The sequence below is a fragment of the Triturus cristatus genome, chromosome 11, assembly GCF_964204655.1.
Source record: "Triturus cristatus chromosome 11, aTriCri1.1, whole genome shotgun sequence".
Lineage (NCBI taxonomy): Eukaryota > Metazoa > Chordata > Amphibia > Caudata > Salamandridae > Triturus > Triturus cristatus.
The window spans coordinates 133,652,573-133,672,751 of NC_140594.1; the positions used below are offsets into that span (position 1 = coordinate 133,652,573).

The window sequence follows — 20,179 nt, forward strand, 5'->3', positions numbered from 1 at the left end:
GGATGAAGGGAGGTGCCAAAGGAGGCTGTATAGTGAAATCTGCTAATTAGCATACGGAATCCCAGAGCCCAACGGGCACTTACCTGCAGAAGCAACAGAAGATACCGTAGTACATATGATGTCTGGCTTTTGACTCGAGTGATAGAAAACATAGAAAGTATGCTTGCATATCTCTCTGTTCGGTGCACGTTTCAAATTTGTATCCCTGTAACAGACAAAAGTGTCACCGTTGTGGGACTGCTCATATCGCCTAGCTGATGTTATCTTTGTGCAGTGGCAGTATCGTAGCCAATGAGGTCTATCCGAGGCGTGATTATTGCTTATTGAAAACTTTACCCAATACCCCGCCATGTCAACTTGAAAAATAGTTGATATTGGCAATTTTTGATAGTCTCTATGGAGGCTGGATCAATTGTGTCAAAAGAAGTTTGATTATACATCATTACAGTTATTTAGTAAGCAAAGAGGTGTAGATATTTTTCATAGAATGTCAATACTCATTGGTCAATATGTTTTTTTAACAACTGTTTTATTTCAACTAAAGTGTTTCTCCTATCTGTGGAAAAGGGTCCTCTTAATAAATAGGTAAGGTACACGTATTAAACTTTGTGATCTAATTGTCTTGGAAGCTGCACAGTGTCCAAAGCTTCAGACATTCATTCAGCATCTCTCTAAGTAGCAGAGCTAATGTGCTATTTTGTCGGCTATTGAGTGAATAGCTGAGATTGTACACTCCTTTGTCGGCAGACTGATATGTATCCTTTTACAAGAAAGGCATCTTGTATCTGGGTGAACAAGGAGGTGCCAAAGTGAACTCTTGTAATATTCTAGAATAGTACTCCTTTGGTTGCTCTGCTTGCATTTAGGTACAAGAACTCGTTGTGGGAGGAGCCAGATGGGGCTTAGGAGTATATGTGTTTGCATACAGAATCATGTACTGATGACATCACACAAAATGAGGGATGAAGGGAGGTGCCAAAGGAGGCTGTATAGTGAAATCTGCTAATTAGCATATGGAATCCCAGAGCCCAATGGGTACTTATCTGCAGAACCAACAGAAGATAAAGTAGTCCACCTGATGTCTGGCTTTTGACCTGAGTGATAGAAAACATAGAAAGTATGCTTGCATATCTCTCTGATCAGTGCATAAGTTCCAACTTTGTCTCCCTGTAAGAGACAAAAGTGTCACGATTGTGGGACTGCTCATATTGCCAATTGGACGTTATCTTTGAATAGTGGCAGTATTGTAACCAATGCGGTGTATCTGAGGTGTGATTGTTGCTTATTCAAAACTTTATACAATTCCCAGTCTTGTCAACTTGAACAACAGTTGTTGTTGGTAATTTAGAATAATCTTTACGGAGGCTAGATCACTTGTGTCAAAAAATGATTGATTATACATCAATGTATTTATTCAGTAAGAAAAAAGGTGTAGATATTTTTCATAGAATATCAATACTCTTTGCTCGATATGTTTTTCATTAACTGTTTCATTTCAACCAACGTGTTTTTCATATGCGTAAAAGAGGGTCCGCTTAATCATTAGGTAAGGTACACATATTAAACTTTGTGTGCTAATTGATTTAGAAGCTGCGCAGTGTCCGAAGATTCAGACGTTTATTCAGCATCTCTCTATGTTTTAGATCAAATGTACTATTGTGAGAAAGTGGCTCTGTATATACTGTTCCAAAATAGGTACAGGGTGTACAGAGTCCACAGTCCCCAGAGGTTTGGCAGAGGCTAAAGTTAGAAATAACCTTAGTCTCTAAAGTGGTAGCTTGGTCGAGCAGTAAGGCAGTATCAGAGGACAGTGTAAAGCATTTGTTGTACACACTCAGTCAGCGAAATGATTTCACACACTCAATAACTGAACTCTAGGCCAATGGTTTGTATAAAAAATATATGTCTGTTTTGTTTTAGAACCAACAATAGGAATTAAAATATACTTTCTCAGAATGAGATGCTTTATTTAAATACTTTTGCAATATGCAATTGGCTTTTGTAGAAAGTTATAAGTTGTTGCAATAGGCAACACAGTTTTAAACACAATAATGCATTGAGTTCAATGGAAATTTCAAGTTATTTGCAATAGATTACTTTCAGGATTACTTTAGAGATTCCAGGACTGGATCCTAGATTCAGTCCTGGGACAGTACTTAGAAACAAGTGATAAAAGTCGACTTAGTTACTACTAGGATTTTTAAGTAATATTTTGCTATTTTAAAAGTTGACAGAAGAAATTTCATAGAAAACAGTCAATGATTCCCTATGGAAGAAAATTCAAGCTGCAGGTATAGTATGTTCTCGTTACTTTTGTAATCCAGTACTGGGTGCCTAGACTCAGTACTGGGACCTTTATCCAAAACAGGTAAGTAATTACGTTTTCAGAAGTTATACAATTTTTAAAGAATATTTAAAGTTTGCAGAAATTGACACTTTGAAGAAATTTCACAGAAAAACAGTCAATGATTCCCTATGGAAGAAAATTGGGTTACTGGTGAGTACAGTTGTAAGTATTTTTCAGAGTCAGTGCTGGGCACCAAGATCCAGAACTGGGAGCTCACCTAATAGCAGGTGAGTATTTTCGTTTTCGTTACTCGGCTGGTTTTTGGTGAATTTTTAAGTTTTGAAAACTCCACACTTTAAAGAAATTTTCAGAAGAAACCAGTCAATGTTACCCTATGGAGAAAATTGAGTTATCGGTTTAAAGGTAAGTACTCGACTGGCAGAGTTAAGGTTCTGGGCATAGACTCAGGGGTCTCCCAGGGTCAGGTAAGTAGAGTTTTTTCTCCCTCAGCGGCACAGGGGCAGCCGGGTGCAGAGAGAGTTAGGCCCAATGTTATCCTATGAGAGGTAGGGGGGCCTTGGTTGGTGGCTGCTGACTAGCAGGCTACGCGGCTGTGGGATCTGGGCTCCTGGTCACTTGCTCAGGGCAAATGGGGAAGTAGATAGGTGTAGAGGTTACACTGCCAGGGCCACTCGGGCGGCTGGGTGCAGGGTGCTTTTGAGCTATCGGGCGCTCAATTGATTTCAATGGGAGAGCTCCGGTTTAGAAAAAGATTGCAAGCTCGGGGACAAAGACTCTTTAGGTGCCACCACCACTTCGAGAGGTAAGTTGGGTAGTTGGAGGATAGGTAGGTACCCAGGAGTTGGGCACAGGGAGCCGCAGGGCGCCGGGTGCAGGGGTGCCTTTTGGTGTCGGGAAATCTTACCCTCTGTTGATCGCGTTGGGGGGGTACCTGGTCCTGAGGCTGCAGGTGTCGTCAGGAGCTTCGAGGGAAGTCCTTGGGTGCCGGACTCGGGTTTACAGTCGTCGTGGGGTCGTCCTCGTGGTCTTTGGTCACTCCGGCACAGGCCAGGCTTGGCGGGTGCAGAGTGTGTAGGGTTCGCGGTTCCGGGCTGATGCCAGGGATTAGAAGTAGATTTTGAGTAGAGCCTCTACTCATGGGAGTCCCAGGGGCTTAGAGCCAAAAGGTAGCCAGGTCCTCCGGGGTTTGTGAGGTTGCTGGCCACAATAGATGCCGGGTTGGAGCAGGAGCAGGTTCAAGTGTCGCCAGGCCTGTAGGGCTGGGGCCAAAGCAGTTGGTGTCTTCCTCTTCTTAGCAGCTGCAGGGCAGGTCTTCTTTCTTCTTCCTCTTCTTTGTATTTCGGAATCTGGAATCTGGGGAAGAAAGGTTCAGGGTGCCCCTAAATACTAAATTTAGGGGCGTTACAGGTAGGCGAAGGGCAAGGACCAATGGGTCCCTGTCCTGGGGTGAGTACACCCCCTATTCAGCCACTCTCCTGTGGGAGGGGGGCAGCAGCCTAGTCCTGATTGGGTAGGGCCTCCCATCTTCAAGATGGCGAGCGCCCGGAGATGTGCTTCACCTCGCCTTCCCCACCTGAGGGGTGGGGTTGGCAGGCTGGCCCATCCCCTGTCGTTATTTGGGGTTTCCGGCCAAGCTTCCCGCCAGAGTGGGGGTTGCAAGTGGCCTGGGGAAGCTCACAGAGGCGGCATGCCTTTGAAGCTTCCCCCTGCCCATCCTGGGGGAGGAGATCTAGCATCTCGCCCAGGATGTGCATTGTTGCAGACCCATGAGAGCAGGGGCTCTCCTACCCAGGGGTCCAGCAACATGTCTGCTGTGTGGCAGCCTAGGCAGCCTCAGAACAGACGTGGATTGTAGGTTAGGTTTCAGGGGGCCTCTCTGAGATGCCCTCTGTTGTGCTTGGTACATTAAATCCCATACTGGCATCAGTGTGGGTTTAATGTGCTGAGCAGTTTGATACCAAACTTCTCAGTCTTCTGTGCTGCCATTATAGTGCTGTGGAGTTCGTGTTTTACAAGCTCCCAGCACCATGTACTCTTAAATGGAAGCACTGCACTTACAGGGCCCAGGAATGGACCTGGGTACTGTAGGGGCACCGGGCTCCTGCCTCTGTGCCCACACAACTGGCATAGGGCACCCAGCTAGAGGGGTGGCTGATGTATGCCAGGGCAGTGAAGGTTGTGGGCATGGCACACAGGGATGTGTGCCATGTCGATTCTCTGTTTTGTCTTGCACCCAGACACTCAGCCTGCCAGGGCAGTGTGTGTGTGTTAGGGTACAGGGCCTCTAAGGGTGGCACAATGAGTGCTGCAGCCCTTAGAGACCTTCCATGGTCACAAGGCCCTGGGTACCTAGGGTACCACTTACCAGGGGCTGACATGTGGCCAGGGCTTGCCAATTTGGTTTTGAGATTTTTGTTTTGGGAAGGAACATAGGCCCTGGGCTCCTGATTGGCAGGAGTCCAGGGCACACTCAGTCAAAGTACATTCAGCAATTCAGCAAAAAGTGGGGGCATACCATTCAAGAAAGATGGCACTTTCACACAACTATTTTGTCGGCTATTGAGTGAATAGCTGAGATTGTACACTCCTTTGTCGGCAGACTGATATGTATCCATTTACAAGAAAGGCATCTCGTATCCGGGTGAACAAGAGGCGCCAAAGTTAACTCTTGTAATATTCTAGAATAGTACACCTTTGGTTGCTTTCTTGCATTTAGGTACAAGAACTAGTTTTGGGAGGAGCCTGCTTGGGCTTAAGAGGATATGTGGTTGCATACATAATCATGTACTGATGACATCCCACATAGAGAGGGATGAAGGGAGGTGCCAAAGGAGGCTGTATAGTGAAATCTGCTAATTAGCATACGGAATCCCAGAGCCCAACGGGCACTTACCTGCAGAAGCAACAGAAGATAGAGTAGTACATATGATGTCTGGCTTTTGACTCGAGTGATAGAAAACATAGAAAGTATGATTGCATATCTCTCTGTTCGGAGCACGTTTCAAATTTGTCTCCCTGTAACAGACAAAAGTGTCACCGTTGTGGGACTGCTCATATCACCTAGCTGATGTTATCTTTGTGCAGTGGCAGTATCGTAGCCAATGAGGTCTATCCGAGGCGTGATTATTGCTTATTGAAAACTTTACCCAATACCCCGCCATGTCAACTTGAAAAATAGTTGATATTGGCAATTTTTGATAGTCTCTATGGAGGCTGGATCAATTGTGTCAAAAGAAAATTGATTATATATCATTACAGTTATTTAGTAAGCAAAGAGGTGTAGATATTTTTCATAGAATGTCAATACTCATTGGTCAATATGTTTTTTTAACAACTGTTTTATTTCAACTAAAGTGTTTCTCATATCTGTGTAAAAGGGTCCTCTTAATCAATAGGTAAGGTACACGTATTAAACTTTGTGATCTAATTGTCTTGGAAGCTGCACAGTGTCCAAAGCTTCAGACATTCATTCAGCATCTCTCTAAGTAGCAGAGCTAATGTGCTATTTTGTCGGCTATTGAGTGAATAGCTGAGATTGTACACTCCTTTGTCGGCAGACTGATATGTATCCTTTTACAAGAAAGGCATCTTGTATCTGGGTGAACAAGGAGGTGCCAAAGTGAACTCTTGTAATATTCAAGAATAGTACTCCTTTGGTTGCTCTGCTTGCATTTAGGTACAATAACTCGTTTTGGGAGGAGCCAGATGGGGCTTAGGAGTATATGTGTTTGCATACAGAATCATGTACTGATGACATCACACATAGAGAGGGATGAAGGGAGGTGCCACAGGAGGCTGTATAGTGAAATCTGCTAATTAGCATATGGAATCCAAGAGCCCAATGGGTACTTATCTGCAGAACCAACAGAAGATAAAGTAGTCCACCTGATGTCTGGCTTTTGACCTGAGTGATGGAAAACATAGAAAGTATGCTTGCATATCTCTCTGATCAGTGCATATGTTCCAACTTTGTCTCCCTGTAAGAGACAAAAGTGTCACGATTGTGGGACTGCTCATATTGCCAATTGGACGTTATTTTTGAATAGTGGCAGTATTGTAACCAATGCGGTGTATCCGAGGTGTGATTGTTGCTTATTCAAAACTTTATGCAATACCCAGTCTTGTCAACTTGAACAACAGTTGTTGTTGGTAATTTAGGATAATCTTTACGGAGGCTAGATCAATTGTGTCAAAAAATGATTGATTATACATCAATGTATTTATTCAGTAAGAAAAAAGGTGTGGATATTTTTCATAGAATATCAATACTCTTTGCTCGATATGTTTTTCATTAACTGTTTCATTTCAACCAACGTGTTTTTTATATGCGTAAAAGAGGGTCCGCTTAATCATTAGGTAAGGTACACATATTAAACTTTGGGTGCTAATTGATTTAGAAGCTGCGCAGTGTCCGAAGATTCAGACGTTTATTCAGCATCTCTCTATGTTTTAGATCAAATGTACTATTGTGAGAAAGTGGCTCTGTATATACTGTTCCAAAATAGGTACAGGGTGTACAGAGTCCACAGTCCCCAGAGGTTTGGCAGAGGCTAAAGTTAGAAATAACCTTAGTCTCTAAAGTGGTAGCTTGGTCGAGCAGTAAGGCAGTATCAGAGGACAGTGTAAAGCATTTGTTGTACACACTCAGTCAGCGAAATGATTTCACACACTCAATAACTGAACTCTAGGCCAATGGTTTGTATAAAAAATATATGTCTGTTTTGTTTTAGAACCAACAATAGGAATTAAAATATACTTTCTCAGAATGAGATGCTTTATTTAAATACTTTTGCAATATGCAATTGGCTTTTGTAGAAAGTTATAAGTTGTTGCAATAGGCAACACAGTTTTAAACACAATAATGCATTGAGTTCAATGGAAATTTCAAGTTATTTGCAATAGATTACTTTCAGGATTACTTTAGAGATTCCAGGACTGGATCCTAGATTCAGTCCTGGGACAGTACTTAGAAACAAGTGATAAAAGTCGACTTAGTTACTACTAGGATTTTTAAGTAATATTTTGCTATTTTAAAAGTTGACAGAAGAAATTTCATAGAAAACAGTCAATGATTCCCTATGGAAGAAAATTCAAGCTGCAGGTATAGTATGTTCTCGTTACTTTTGTAATCCAGTACTGGGTGCCTAGACTCAGTACTGGGACCTTTATCCAAAACAGGTAAGTAATTACGTTTTCAGAAGTTATACGATTTTTAAAGAATATTTAAAGTTTGCAGAAATTGACACTTTGAAGAAATTTCACAGAAAAACAGTCAATGATTCCCTATGGAAGAAAATTGGGTTACTGGTGAGTACAGTTGTAAGTATTTTTCAGAGTCAGTGCTGGGCACCAAGATCCAGAACTGGGAGCTCACCTAATAGCAGGTGAGTATTTTCGTTTTCGTTACTCGGCTGGTTTTTGGTGAATTTTTAAGTTTTGAAAACTCCACACTTTAAAGAAATTTTCAGAAGAAACCAGTCAATGTTACCCTATGGAGAAAATTGAGTTATCGGTTTAAAGGTAAGTACTCGACTGGCAGAGTTAAGGTTCTGAGCATAGACTCAGGGGTCTCCCAGGGTCAGGTAAGTAGAGTTTTTTCACCCTCAGCGGCACAGGGGCAGCCGGGTGCAGAGAGAGTTAGGCCCAATGTTATCCTATGAGAGGTAGGGGGGCCTTGGTTGGTGGCTGCTGACTAGCAGGCTACGCGGCTGTGGGATCTGGGCTCCTGGTCACTTGCTCAGGGCAAATGGGGAAGTAGATAGGTGTAGAGGTTACACTGCCAGGGCCACTCGGGCGGCTGGGTGCAGGGTGCTTTTGAGCTATCGGGCGCTCAATTGATTTCAATGGGAGAGCTCCGGTTTAGAAAAAGATTGCAAGCTCGGGGACAAAGACTCTTTAGGTGCCACCACCACTTCGAGAGGTAAGTTGGGTAGTTGGAGGATAGGTAGGTACCCAGGAGTTGGGCACAGGGAGCCGCAGGGCGCCGGGTGCAGGGGTGCCTTTTGGTGTCGGGAAATCTTACCCTCTGTTGATCGCTTTGGGGGGGGTACCTGGTCCTGAGGCTGCAGGTGTCGTCAGGAGCTTCGAGGGAAGTCCTTGGGTGCCGGACTCGGGTTTACAGTCGTCGTGGGGTCGTCCTCGTGGTCTTTGGTCACTCCGGCACAGGCCAGGCTTGGCGGGTGCAGAGTGTGTAGGGTTCGCGGTTCCGGGCTGATGCCAGGGATTAGAAGTAGATTTTGAGTAGAGCCTCTTCTCATGGGAGTCCCAGGGGCTTAGAGCCAAAAGGTAGCCAGGTCCTCCGGGGTTTGTGAGGTTGCTGGCCACAATAGATGCCGGGTTGGAGCAGGAGCAGGTTCAAGTGTCGCCAGGCCTGTAGGGCTGGGGCCAAAGCAGTTGGTGTCTTCCTCTTCTTAGCAGCTGCAGGGCAGGTCTTCTTTCTTCTTCCTCTTCTTTGTATTTCGGAATCTGGAATCTGGGGAAGGAAGGTTCAGGGTGCCCCTAAATACTAAATTTAGGGGCGTTACAGGTAGGCGAAGGGCAGGGACCAATGGGTCCCTGTCCTGGGGTTAGTACACCCCCTATTCAGCCACTCTCCTGTGGGAGGGGGGCAGCAGCCTAGTCCTGATTGGGTAGGGCCTCCCATCTTCAATATGGCGAGCGCCCGGAGATGTGCTTCACCTCGCCTTCCCCACCTGAGGGGTGGGGTTGGCAGGCTGGCCCATCCCCTGTCGTTATTGGGGGTTTCCGGCCAAGCTTCCCGCCAGAGTGGGGGTTGCAAGTGGCCTGGGGAAGCTCACAGAGGCGGCATGCCTTTGAAGCTTCCCCCTGCCCATCCTGGGGGAGGAGATCTAGCATCTCGCCCAGGATGTGCATTGTTGCAGACCCATGAGAGCAGGGGCTCTCCTACCCAGGGGTCCAGCAACATGTCTGCTGTGTGGCAGCCTAGGCAGCCTCAGAACAGACGTGGATTGTAGGTTAGGTTTCAGGGGGCCTCTCTGAGATGCCCTCTGTTGTGCTTGGTACATTAAATCCCATACTGGCATCAGTGTGGGTTTAATGTGCTGAGCAGTTTGATACCAAACTTCTCAGTCTTCTGTGCTGCCATTATAGTGCTGTGGAGTTCGTGTTTTACAAGCTCCCAGCACCATGTACTCTTAAATGGAAGCACTGCACTTACAGGGCCCAGGAATGGACCTGGGTACTGTAGGGGCACCGGGCTCCTGCCTCTGTGCCCACACAACTGGCATAGGGCACCCAGCTAGAGGGGTGGCTGATGTATGCCAGGGCAGTGAAGGTTGTGGGCATGGCACACAGGGATGTGTGCCATGTCGATTCTCTGTTTTGTCTTGCACCCAGACACTCAGCCTGCCAGGGCAGTGTGTGTGTGTTAGGGTACAGGGCCTCTAAGGGTGGCACAATGAGTGCTGCAGCCCTTAGAGACCTTCCCTGGTCACAAGGCCCTGGGTACCTAGGGTACCACTTACCAGGGGCTGACATGTGGCCAGGGCTTGCCAATTTGGTTTTGAGATTTTTGTTTTGGGAAGGAACATAGGCCCTGGGCTCCTGATTGGCAGGAGTCCAGGGCACACTCAGTCAAAGTACATTCAGCAATTCAGCAAAAAGTGGGGGCATACCATTCAAGAAAGATGGCACTTTCACACAACTATTTTGTCGGCTATTGAGTGAATAGCTGAGATTGTACACTCCTTTGTCGGCAGACTGATATGTATCCATTTACAAGAAAGGCATCTCGTATCCGGGTGAACAAGAGGCGCCAAAGTTAACTCTTGTAATATTCTAGAATAGTACACCTTTGGTTGCTTTCTTGCATTTAGGTACAAGAACTAGTTTTGGGAGGAGCCTGCTTGGGCTTAGGAGGATATGTGGTTGCATACATAATCATGTACTGATGACATCCCACATAGAGAGGGATGAAGGGAGGTGCCAAAGGAGGCTGTATAGTGAAATCTGCTAATTAGCATACGGAATCCCAGAGCCCAACGGGCACTTACCTGCAGAAGCAACAGAAGATACCGTAGTACATATGATGTCTGGCTTTTGACTCGAGTGATAGAAAACATAGAAAGTATGCTTGCATATCTCTCTGTTCGGTGCACGTTTCAAATTTGTATCCCTGTAACAGACAAAAGTGTCACCGTTGTGGGACTGCTCATATCGCCTAGCTGATGTTATCTTTGTGCAGTGGCAGTATCGTAGCCAATGAGGTCTATCCGAGGCGTGATTATTGCTTATTGAAAACTTTACCCAATACCCCGCCATGTCAACTTGAAAAATAGTTGATATTGGCAATTTCTCATAGTCTCTATGGAGGCTGGATCAATTGTGTCAAAAGAAGTTTGATTATACATCATTACAGTTATTTAGTAAGCAAAGAGGTGTAGATATTTTTCATAGAATGTCAATACTCATTGGTCAATATGTTTTTTTAACAACTGTTTTATTTCAACTAAAGTGTTTCTCCTATCTGTGGAAAAGGGTCCTCTTAATAAATAGGTAAGGTACACGTATTAAACTTTGTGATCTAATTGTCTTGGAAGCTGCACAGTGTCCAAAGCTTCAGACATTCATTCAGCATCTCTCTAAGTAGCAGAGCTAATGTGCTATTTTGTCGGCTATTGAGTGAATAGCTGAGATTGTACACTCCTTTGTCGGCAGACTGATATGTATCCTTTTACAAGAAAGGCATCTTGTATCTGGGTGAACAAGGAGGTGCCAAAGTGAACTCTTGTAATATTCTAGAATAGTACTCCTTTGGTTGCTCTGCTTGCATTTAGGTACAAGAACTCGTTGTGGGAGGAGCCAGATGGGGCTTAGGAGTATATGTGTTTGCATACAGAATCATGTACTGATGACATCACACAAAATGAGGGATGAAGGGAGGTGCCAAAGGAGGCTGTATAGTGAAATCTGCTAATTAGCATATGGAATCCCAGAGCCCAATGGGTACTTATCTGCAGAACCAACAGAAGATAAAGTAGTCCACCTGATGTCTGGCTTTTGACCTGAGTGATAGAAAACATAGAAAGTATGCTTGCATATCTCTCTGATCAGTGCATAAGTTCCAACTTTGTCTCCCTGTAAGAGACAAAAGTGTCACGATTGTGGGACTGCTCATATTGCCAATTGGACGTTATCTTTGAATAGTGGCAGTATTGTAACCAATGCGGTGTATCTGAGGTGTGATTGTTGCTTATTCAAAACTTTATACAATTCCCAGTCTTGTCAACTTGAACAACAGTTGTTGTTGGTAATTTAGAATAATCTTTACGGAGGCTAGATCACTTGTGTCAAAAAATGATTGATTATACATCAATGTATTTATTCAGTAAGAAAAAAGGTGTAGATATTTTTCATAGAATATCAATACTCTTTGCTCGATATGTTTTTCATTAACTGTTTCATTTCAACCAACGTGTTTTTCATATGCGTAAAAGAGGGTCCGCTTAATCATTAGGTAAGGTACACATATTAAACTTTGTGTGCTAATTGATTTAGAAGCTGCGCAGTGTCCGAAGATTCAGACGTTTATTCAGCATCTCTCTATGTTTTAGATCAAATGTACTATTGTGAGAAAGTGGCTCTGTATATACTGTTCCAAAATAGGTACAGGGTGTACAGAGTCCACAGTCCCCAGAGGTTTGGCAGAGGCTAAAGTTAGAAATAACCTTAGTCTCTAAAGTGGTAGCTTGGTCGAGCAGTAAGGCAGTATCAGAGGACAGTGTAAAGCATTTGTTGTACACACTCAGTCAGCGAAATGATTTCACACACTCAATAACTGAACTCTAGGCCAATGGTTTGTATAAAAAATATATGTCTGTTTTGTTTTAGAACCAACAATAGGAATTAAAATATACTTTCTCAGAATGAGATGCTTTATTTAAATACTTTTGCAATATGCAATTGGCTTTTGTAGAAAGTTATAAGTTGTTGCAATAGGCAACACAGTTTTAAACACAATAATGCATTGAGTTCAATGGAAATTTCAAGTTATTTGCAATAGATTACTTTCAGGATTACTTTAGAGATTCCAGGACTGGATCCTAGATTCAGTCCTGGGACAGTACTTAGAAACAAGTGATAAAAGTCGACTTAGTTACTACTAGGATTTTTAAGTAATATTTTGCTATTTTAAAAGTTGACAGAAGAAATTTCATAGAAAACAGTCAATGATTCCCTATGGAAGAAAATTCAAGCTGCAGGTATAGTATGTTCTCGTTACTTTTGTAATCCAGTACTGGGTGCCTAGACTCAGTACTGGGACCTTTATCCAAAACAGGTAAGTAATTACGTTTTCAGAAGTTATACAATTTTTAAAGAATATTTAAAGTTTGCAGAAATTGACACTTTGAAGAAATTTCACAGAAAAACAGTCAATGATTCCCTATGGAAGAAAATTGGGTTACTGGTGAGTACAGTTGTAAGTATTTTTCAGAGTCAGTGCTGGGCACCAAGATCCAGAACTGGGAGCTCACCTAATAGCAGGTGAGTATTTTCGTTTTCGTTACTCGGCTGGTTTTTGGTGAATTTTTAAGTTTTGAAAACTCCACACTTTAAAGAAATTTTCAGAAGAAACCAGTCAATGTTACCCTATGGAGAAAATTGAGTTATCGGTTTAAAGGTAAGTACTCGACTGGCAGAGTTAAGGTTCTGGGCATAGACTCAGGGGTCTCCCAGGGTCAGGTAAGTAGAGTTTTTTCTCCCTCAGCGGCACAGGGGCAGCCGGGTGCAGAGAGAGTTAGGCCCAATGTTATCCTATGAGAGGTAGGGGGGCCTTGGTTGGTGGCTGCTGACTAGCAGGCTACGCGGCTGTGGGATCTGGGCTCCTGGTCACTTGCTCAGGGCAAATGGGGAAGTAGATAGGTGTAGAGGTTACACTGCCAGGGCCACTCGGGCGGCTGGGTGCAGGGTGCTTTTGAGCTATCGGGCGCTCAATTGATTTCAATGGGAGAGCTCCGGTTTAGAAAAAGATTGCAAGCTCGGGGACAAAGACTCTTTAGGTGCCACCACCACTTCGAGAGGTAAGTTGGGTAGTTGGAGGATAGGTAGGTACCCAGGAGTTGGGCACAGGGAGCCGCAGGGCGCCGGGTGCAGGGGTGCCTTTTGGTGTCGGGAAATCTTACCCTCTGTTGATCGCGTTGGGGGGGTACCTGGTCCTGAGGCTGCAGGTGTCGTCAGGAGCTTCGAGGGAAGTCCTTGGGTGCCGGACTCGGGTTTACAGTCGTCGTGGGGTCGTCCTCGTGGTCTTTGGTCACTCCGGCACAGGCCAGGCTTGGCGGGTGCAGAGTGTGTAGGGTTCGCGGTTCCGGGCTGATGCCAGGGATTAGAAGTAGATTTTGAGTAGAGCCTCTACTCATGGGAGTCCCAGGGGCTTAGAGCCAAAAGGTAGCCAGGTCCTCCGGGGTTTGTGAGGTTGCTGGCCACAATAGATGCCGGGTTGGAGCAGGAGCAGGTTCAAGTGTCGCCAGGCCTGTAGGGCTGGGGCCAAAGCAGTTGGTGTCTTCCTCTTCTTAGCAGCTGCAGGGCAGGTCTTCTTTCTTCTTCCTCTTCTTTGTATTTCGGAATCTGGAATCTGGGGAAGAAAGGTTCAGGGTGCCCCTAAATACTAAATTTAGGGGCGTTACAGGTAGGCGAAGGGCAAGGACCAATGGGTCCCTGTCCTGGGGTGAGTACACCCCCTATTCAGCCACTCTCCTGTGGGAGGGGGGCAGCAGCCTAGTCCTGATTGGGTAGGGCCTCCCATCTTCAAGATGGCGAGCGCCCGGAGATGTGCTTCACCTCGCCTTCCCCACCTGAGGGGTGGGGTTGGCAGGCTGGCCCATCCCCTGTCGTTATTTGGGGTTTCCGGCCAAGCTTCCCGCCAGAGTGGGGGTTGCAAGTGGCCTGGGGAAGCTCACAGAGGCGGCATGCCTTTGAAGCTTCCCCCTGCCCATCCTGGGGGAGGAGATCTAGCATCTCGCCCAGGATGTGCATTGTTGCAGACCCATGAGAGCAGGGGCTCTCCTACCCAGGGGTCCAGCAACATGTCTGCTGTGTGGCAGCCTAGGCAGCCTCAGAACAGACGTGGATTGTAGGTTAGGTTTCAGGGGGCCTCTCTGAGATGCCCTCTGTTGTGCTTGGTACATTAAATCCCATACTGGCATCAGTGTGGGTTTAATGTGCTGAGCAGTTTGATACCAAACTTCTCAGTCTTCTGTGCTGCCATTATAGTGCTGTGGAGTTCGTGTTTTACAAGCTCCCAGCACCATGTACTCTTAAATGGAAGCACTGCACTTACAGGGCCCAGGAATGGACCTGGGTACTGTAGGGGCACCGGGCTCCTGCCTCTGTGCCCACACAACTGGCATAGGGCACCCAGCTAGAGGGGTGGCTGATGTATGCCAGGGCAGTGAAGGTTGTGGGCATGGCACACAGGGATGTGTGCCATGTCGATTCTCTGTTTTGTCTTGCACCCAGACACTCAGCCTGCCAGGGCAGTGTGTGTGTGTTAGGGTACAGGGCCTCTAAGGGTGGCACAATGAGTGCTGCAGCCCTTAGAGACCTTCCATGGTCACAAGGCCCTGGGTACCTAGGGTACCACTTACCAGGGGCTGACATGTGGCCAGGGCTTGCCAATTTGGTTTTGAGATTTTTGTTTTGGGAAGGAACATAGGCCCTGGGCTCCTGATTGGCAGGAGTCCAGGGCACACTCAGTCAAAGTACATTCAGCAATTCAGCAAAAAGTGGGGGCATACCATTCAAGAAAGATGGCACTTTCACACAACTATTTTGTCGGCTATTGAGTGAATAGCTGAGATTGTACACTCCTTTGTCGGCAGACTGATATGTATCCATTTACAAGAAAGGCATCTCGTATCCGGGTGAACAAGAGGCGCCAAAGTTAACTCTTGTAATATTCTAGAATAGTACACCTTTGGTTGCTTTCTTGCATTTAGGTACAAGAACTAGTTTTGGGAGGAGCCTGCTTGGGCTTAAGAGGATATGTGGTTGCATACATAATCATGTACTGATGACATCCCACATAGAGAGGGATGAAGGGAGGTGCCAAAGGAGGCTGTATAGTGAAATCTGCTAATTAGCATACGGAATCCCAGAGCCCAACGGGCACTTACCTGCAGAAGCAACAGAAGATAGAGTAGTACATATGATGTCTGGCTTTTGACTCGAGTGATAGAAAACATAGAAAGTATGCTTGCATATCTCTCTGTTCGGAGCACGTTTCAAATTTGTCTCCCTGTAACAGACAAAAGTGTCACCGTTGTGGGACTGCTCATATCACCTAGCTGATGTTATCTTTGTGCAGTGGCAGTATCGTAGCCAATGAGGTCTATCCGAGGCGTGATTATTGCTTATTGAAAACTTTACCCAATACCCCGACATGTCAACTTGAAAAATAGTTGATATTGGCAATTTTTGATAGTCTCTATGGAGGCTGGATCAATTGTGTCAAAAGAAAATTGATTATATATCATTACAGTTATTTAGTAAGCAAAGAGGTGTAGATATTTTTCATAGAATGTCAATACTCATTGGTCAATATGTTTTTTTAACAACTGTTTTATTTCAACTAAAGTGTTTCTCATATCTGTGTAAAAGGGTCCTCTTAATCAATAGGTAAGGTACACGTATTAAACTTTGTGATCTAATTGTCTTGGAAGCTGCACAGTGTCCAAAGCTTCAGACATTCATTCAGCATCTCTCTAAGTAGCAGAGCTAATGTGCTATTTTGTCGGCTATTGAGTGAATAGCTGAGATTGTACACTCCTTTGTCGGCAGACTGATATGTATCCTTTTACAAGAAAGGCATCTTGTATCTGGGTGAACAAGGAGGTGCCAAAGTGAACTCTTGTAATATTCAAGAATAGTACTCCTTTGGTTGCTCTGCTTGCATTTAGGTACAATAACTCGTTTTGGGAGGAGCCAGATGGGGCTTAGGAGTATATGTGTTTGCATACAGAATCATGTACTGATGACATCACACATAGAGAGGGATGAAGGGAGGTGCCACAGGAGGCTGTATAGTGAAATCTGCTAATTAGCATATGGAATCCAAGAGCCCAATGGGTACTTATCTGCCAAACCAACAGAAGATAAAGTAGTCCACCTGATGTCTGGCTTTTGACCTGAGTGATGGAAAACATAGAAAGTATGCTTGCATATCTCTCTGATCAGTGCATATGTTCCAACTTTGTCTCCCTGTAAGAGACAAAAGTGTCACGATTGTGGGACTGCTCATATTGCCAATTGGACGTTATTTTTGAATAGTGGCAGTATTGTAACCAATGCGGTGTATCCGAGGTGTGATTGTTGCTTATTCAAAACTTTACGCAATACCCAGTCTTGTCAACTTGAACAACAGTTGTTGTTGGTAATTTAGGATAATCTTTACGGAGGCTAGATCAATTGTGTCAAAAAATGATTGATTATACATCAATGTATTTATTCAGTAAGAAAAAAGGTGTGGATATTTTTCATAGAATATCAATACTCTTTGCTCGATATGTTTTTCATTAACTGTTTCATTTCAACCAACGTGTTTTTTATATGCGTAAAAGAGGGTCCGCTTAATCATTAGGTAAGGTACACATATTAAACTTTGGGTGCTAATTGATTTAGAAGCTGCGCAGTGTCCGAAGATTCAGACGTTTATTCAGCATCTCTCTATGTTTTAGATCAAATGTACTATTGTGAGAAAGTGGCTCTGTATATACTGTTCCAAAATAGGTACAGGGTGTACAGAGTCCACAGTCCCCAGAGGTTTGGCAGAGGCTAAAGTTAGAAATAACCTTAGTCTCTAAAGTGGTAGCTTGGTCGAGCAGTAAGGCAGTATCAGAGGACAGTGTAAAGCATTTGTTGTACACACTCAGTCAGCGAAATGATTTCACACACTCAATAACTGAACTCTAGGCCAATGGTTTGTATAAAAAATATATGTCTGTTTTGTTTTAGAACCAACAATAGGAATTAAAATATACTTTCTCAGAATGAGATGCTTTATTTAAATACTTTTGCAATATGCAATTGGCTTTTGTAGAAAGTTATAAGTTGTTGCAATAGGCAACACAGTTTTAAACACAATAATGCATTGAGTTCAATGGAAATTTCAAGTTATTTGCAATAGATTACTTTCAGGATTACTTTAGAGATTCCAGGACTGGATCCTAGATTCAGTCCTGGGACAGTACTTAGAAACAAGTGATAAAAGTCGACTTAGTTACTACTAGGATTTTTAAGTAATATTTTGCTATTTTAAAAGTTGACAGAAGAAATTTCATAGAAAACAGTCAATGATTCCCTATGGAAGAAAATTCAAGCTGCAGGTATAGTATGTTCTCGTTACTTTTGTAATCCAGTACTGGGTGCCTAGACTCAGTACTGGGACCTTTATCCAAAACAGGTAAGTAATTACGTTTTCAGAAGTTATACGATTTTTAAAGAATATTTAAAGTTTGCAGAAATTGACACTTTGAAGAAATTTCACAGAAAAACAGTCAATGATTCCCTATGGAAGAAAATTGGGTTACTGGTGAGTACAGTTGTAAGTATTTTTCAGAGTCAGTGCTGGGCACCAAGATCCAGAACTGGGAGCTCACCTAATAGCAGGTGAGTATTTTCGTTTTCGTTACTCGGCTGGTTTTTGGTGAATTTTTAAGTTTTGAAAACTCCACACTTTAAAGAAATTTTCAGAAGAAACCAGTCAATGTTACCCTATGGAGAAAATTGAGTTATCGGTTTAAAGGTAAGTACTCGACTGGCAGAGTTAAGGTTCTGAGCATAGACTCAGGGGTCTCCCAGGGTCAGGTAAGTAGAGTTTTTTCACCCTCAGCGGCACAGGGGCAGCCGGGTGCAGAGAGAGTTAGGCCCAATGTTATCCTATGAGAGGTAGGGGGGCCTTGGTTGGTGGCTGCTGACTAGCAGGCTACGCGGCTGTGGGATCTGGGCTCCTGGTCACTTGCTCAGGGCAAATGGGGAAGTAGATAGGTGTAGAGGTTACACTGCCAGGGCCACTCGGGCGGCTGGGTGCAGGGTGCTTTTGAGCTATCGGGCGCTCAATTGATTTCAATGGGAGAGCTCCGGTTTAGAAAAAGATTGCAAGCTCGGGGACAAAGACTCTTTAGGTGCCACCACCACTTCGAGAGGTAAGTTGGGTAGTTGGAGGATAGGTAGGTACCCAGGAGTTGGGCACAGGGAGCCGCAGGGCGCCGGGTGCAGGGGTGCCTTTTGGTGTCGGGAAATCTTACCCTCTGTTGATCGCTTTGGGGGGGGTACCTGGTCCTGAGGCTGCAGGTGTCGTCAGGAGCTTCGAGGGAAGTCCTTGGGTGCCGGACTCGGGTTTACAGTCGTCGTGGGGTCGTCCTCGTGGTCTTTGGTCACTCCGGCACAGGCCAGGCTTGGCGGGTGCAGAGTGTGTAGGGTTCGCGGTTCCGGGCTGATGCCAGGGATTAGAAGTAGATTTTGAGTAGAGCCTCTTCTCATGGGAGTCCCAGGGGCTTAGAGCCAAAAGGTAGCCAGGTCCTCCGGGGTTTGTGAGGTTGCTGGCCACAATAGATGCCGGGTTGGAGCAGGAGCAGGTTCAAGTGTCGCCAGGCCTGTAGGGCTGGGGCCAAAGCAGTTGGTGTCTTCCTCTTCTTAGCAGCTGCAGGGCAGGTCTTCTTTCTTCTTCCTCTTCTTTGTATTTCGGAATCTGGAATCTGGGGAAGGAAGGTTCAGGGTGCCCCTAAATACTAAATTTAGGGGCGTTACAGGTAGGCGAAGGGCAGGGACCAATGGGTCCCTGTCCTGGGGTGAGTACACCCCCTATTCAGCCACTCTCCTGTGGGAGGGGGGCAGCAGCCTAGTCCTGATTGGGTAGGGCCTCCCATCTTCAATATGGCGAGCGCCCGGAGATGTGCTTCACCTCGCCTTCCCCACCTGAGGGGTGGGGTTGGCAGGCTGGCCCATCCCCTGTCGTTATTTGGGGTTTCCGGCCAAGCTTCCCGCCAGAGTGGGGGTTGCAAGTGGCCTGGGGAAGCTCACAGAGGCGGCATGCCTTTGAAGCTTCCCCCTGCCCATCCTGGGGGAGGAGATCTAGCATCTCGCCCAGGATGTGCATTGTTGCAGACCCATGAGAGCAGGGGCTCTCCTACCCAGGGGTCCAGCAACATGTCTGCTGTGTGGCAGCCTAGGCAGCCTCAGAACAGACGTGGATTGTAGGTTAGGTTTCAGGGGGCCTCTCTGAGATGCCCTCTGTTGTGCTTGGTACATTAAATCCCATACTGGCATCAGTGTGGGTTTAATGTGCTGAGCAGTTTGATACCAAACTTCTCAGTCTTCTGTGCTGCCATTATAGTGCTGTGGAGTTCGTGTTTTACAAGCTCCCAGCACCATGTACTCTTAAATGGAAGCACTGCACTTACAGGGCCCAGGAATGGACCTGGGTACTGTAGGGGCACCGGGCTCCTGCCTCTGTGCCCACACAACTGGCATAGGGCACCCAGCTAGAGGGGTGGCTGATGTATGCCAGGGCAGTGAAGGTTGTGGGCATGGCACACAGGGATGTGTGCCATGTCGATTCTCTGTTTTGTCTTGCACCCAGACACTCAGCCTGCCAGGGCAGTGTGTGTGTGTTAGGGTACAGGGCCTCTAAGGGTGGCACAATGAGTGCTGCAGCCCTTAGAGACCTTCCCTGGTCACAAGGCCCTGGGTACCTAGGGTACCACTTACCAGGGGCTGACATGTGGCCAGGGCTTGCCAATTTGGTTTTGAGATTTTTGTTTTGGGAAGGAACATAGGCCCTGGGCTCCTGATTGGCAGGAGTCCAGGGCACACTCAGTCAAAGTACATTCAGCAATTCAGCAAAAAGTGGGGGCATAC

The 20,179-nt window shown here is 45.5% G+C and overlaps 8 non-coding genes across 8 annotated transcripts; all 8 read left to right on the forward strand.

Moving 5' to 3' along the window:
- Positions 1–262: 262 nt before the first annotated feature.
- LOC146783713 (U4 spliceosomal RNA) lies at positions 263–403 on the forward strand. Its single transcript, XR_014971081.1, has one exon. It is a non-coding gene; the product is annotated as a U4 spliceosomal RNA (small nuclear RNA).
- Positions 404–1,224: 821 nt separating this feature from the next.
- LOC146783714 (U4 spliceosomal RNA) lies at positions 1,225–1,365 on the forward strand. The gene has a single exon (XR_014971251.1). It is a non-coding gene; the product is annotated as a U4 spliceosomal RNA (small nuclear RNA).
- Positions 1,366–5,380: 4,015 nt separating this feature from the next.
- On the forward strand, positions 5,381–5,521 carry LOC146783715 (U4 spliceosomal RNA). The gene has a single exon (XR_014971082.1). It is a non-coding gene; the product is annotated as a U4 spliceosomal RNA (small nuclear RNA).
- An 821-nt stretch (positions 5,522–6,342) lies between these two features.
- On the forward strand, positions 6,343–6,483 carry LOC146783716 (U4 spliceosomal RNA). The gene has a single exon (XR_014971232.1). It is a non-coding gene; the product is annotated as a U4 spliceosomal RNA (small nuclear RNA).
- A 4,016-nt stretch (positions 6,484–10,499) lies between these two features.
- On the forward strand, positions 10,500–10,640 carry LOC146783717 (U4 spliceosomal RNA). The gene has a single exon (XR_014971126.1). It is a non-coding gene; the product is annotated as a U4 spliceosomal RNA (small nuclear RNA).
- Positions 10,641–11,461: 821 nt separating this feature from the next.
- LOC146783718 (U4 spliceosomal RNA) lies at positions 11,462–11,602 on the forward strand. The gene has a single exon (XR_014971252.1). It is a non-coding gene; the product is annotated as a U4 spliceosomal RNA (small nuclear RNA).
- Positions 11,603–15,617: 4,015 nt separating this feature from the next.
- LOC146783719 (U4 spliceosomal RNA) lies at positions 15,618–15,758 on the forward strand. Its single transcript, XR_014971124.1, has one exon. It is a non-coding gene; the product is annotated as a U4 spliceosomal RNA (small nuclear RNA).
- An 821-nt stretch (positions 15,759–16,579) lies between these two features.
- On the forward strand, positions 16,580–16,720 carry LOC146783720 (U4 spliceosomal RNA). Its single transcript, XR_014971225.1, has one exon. It is a non-coding gene; the product is annotated as a U4 spliceosomal RNA (small nuclear RNA).
- The last annotated feature ends 3,459 nt before the right edge of the window (positions 16,721–20,179 follow it).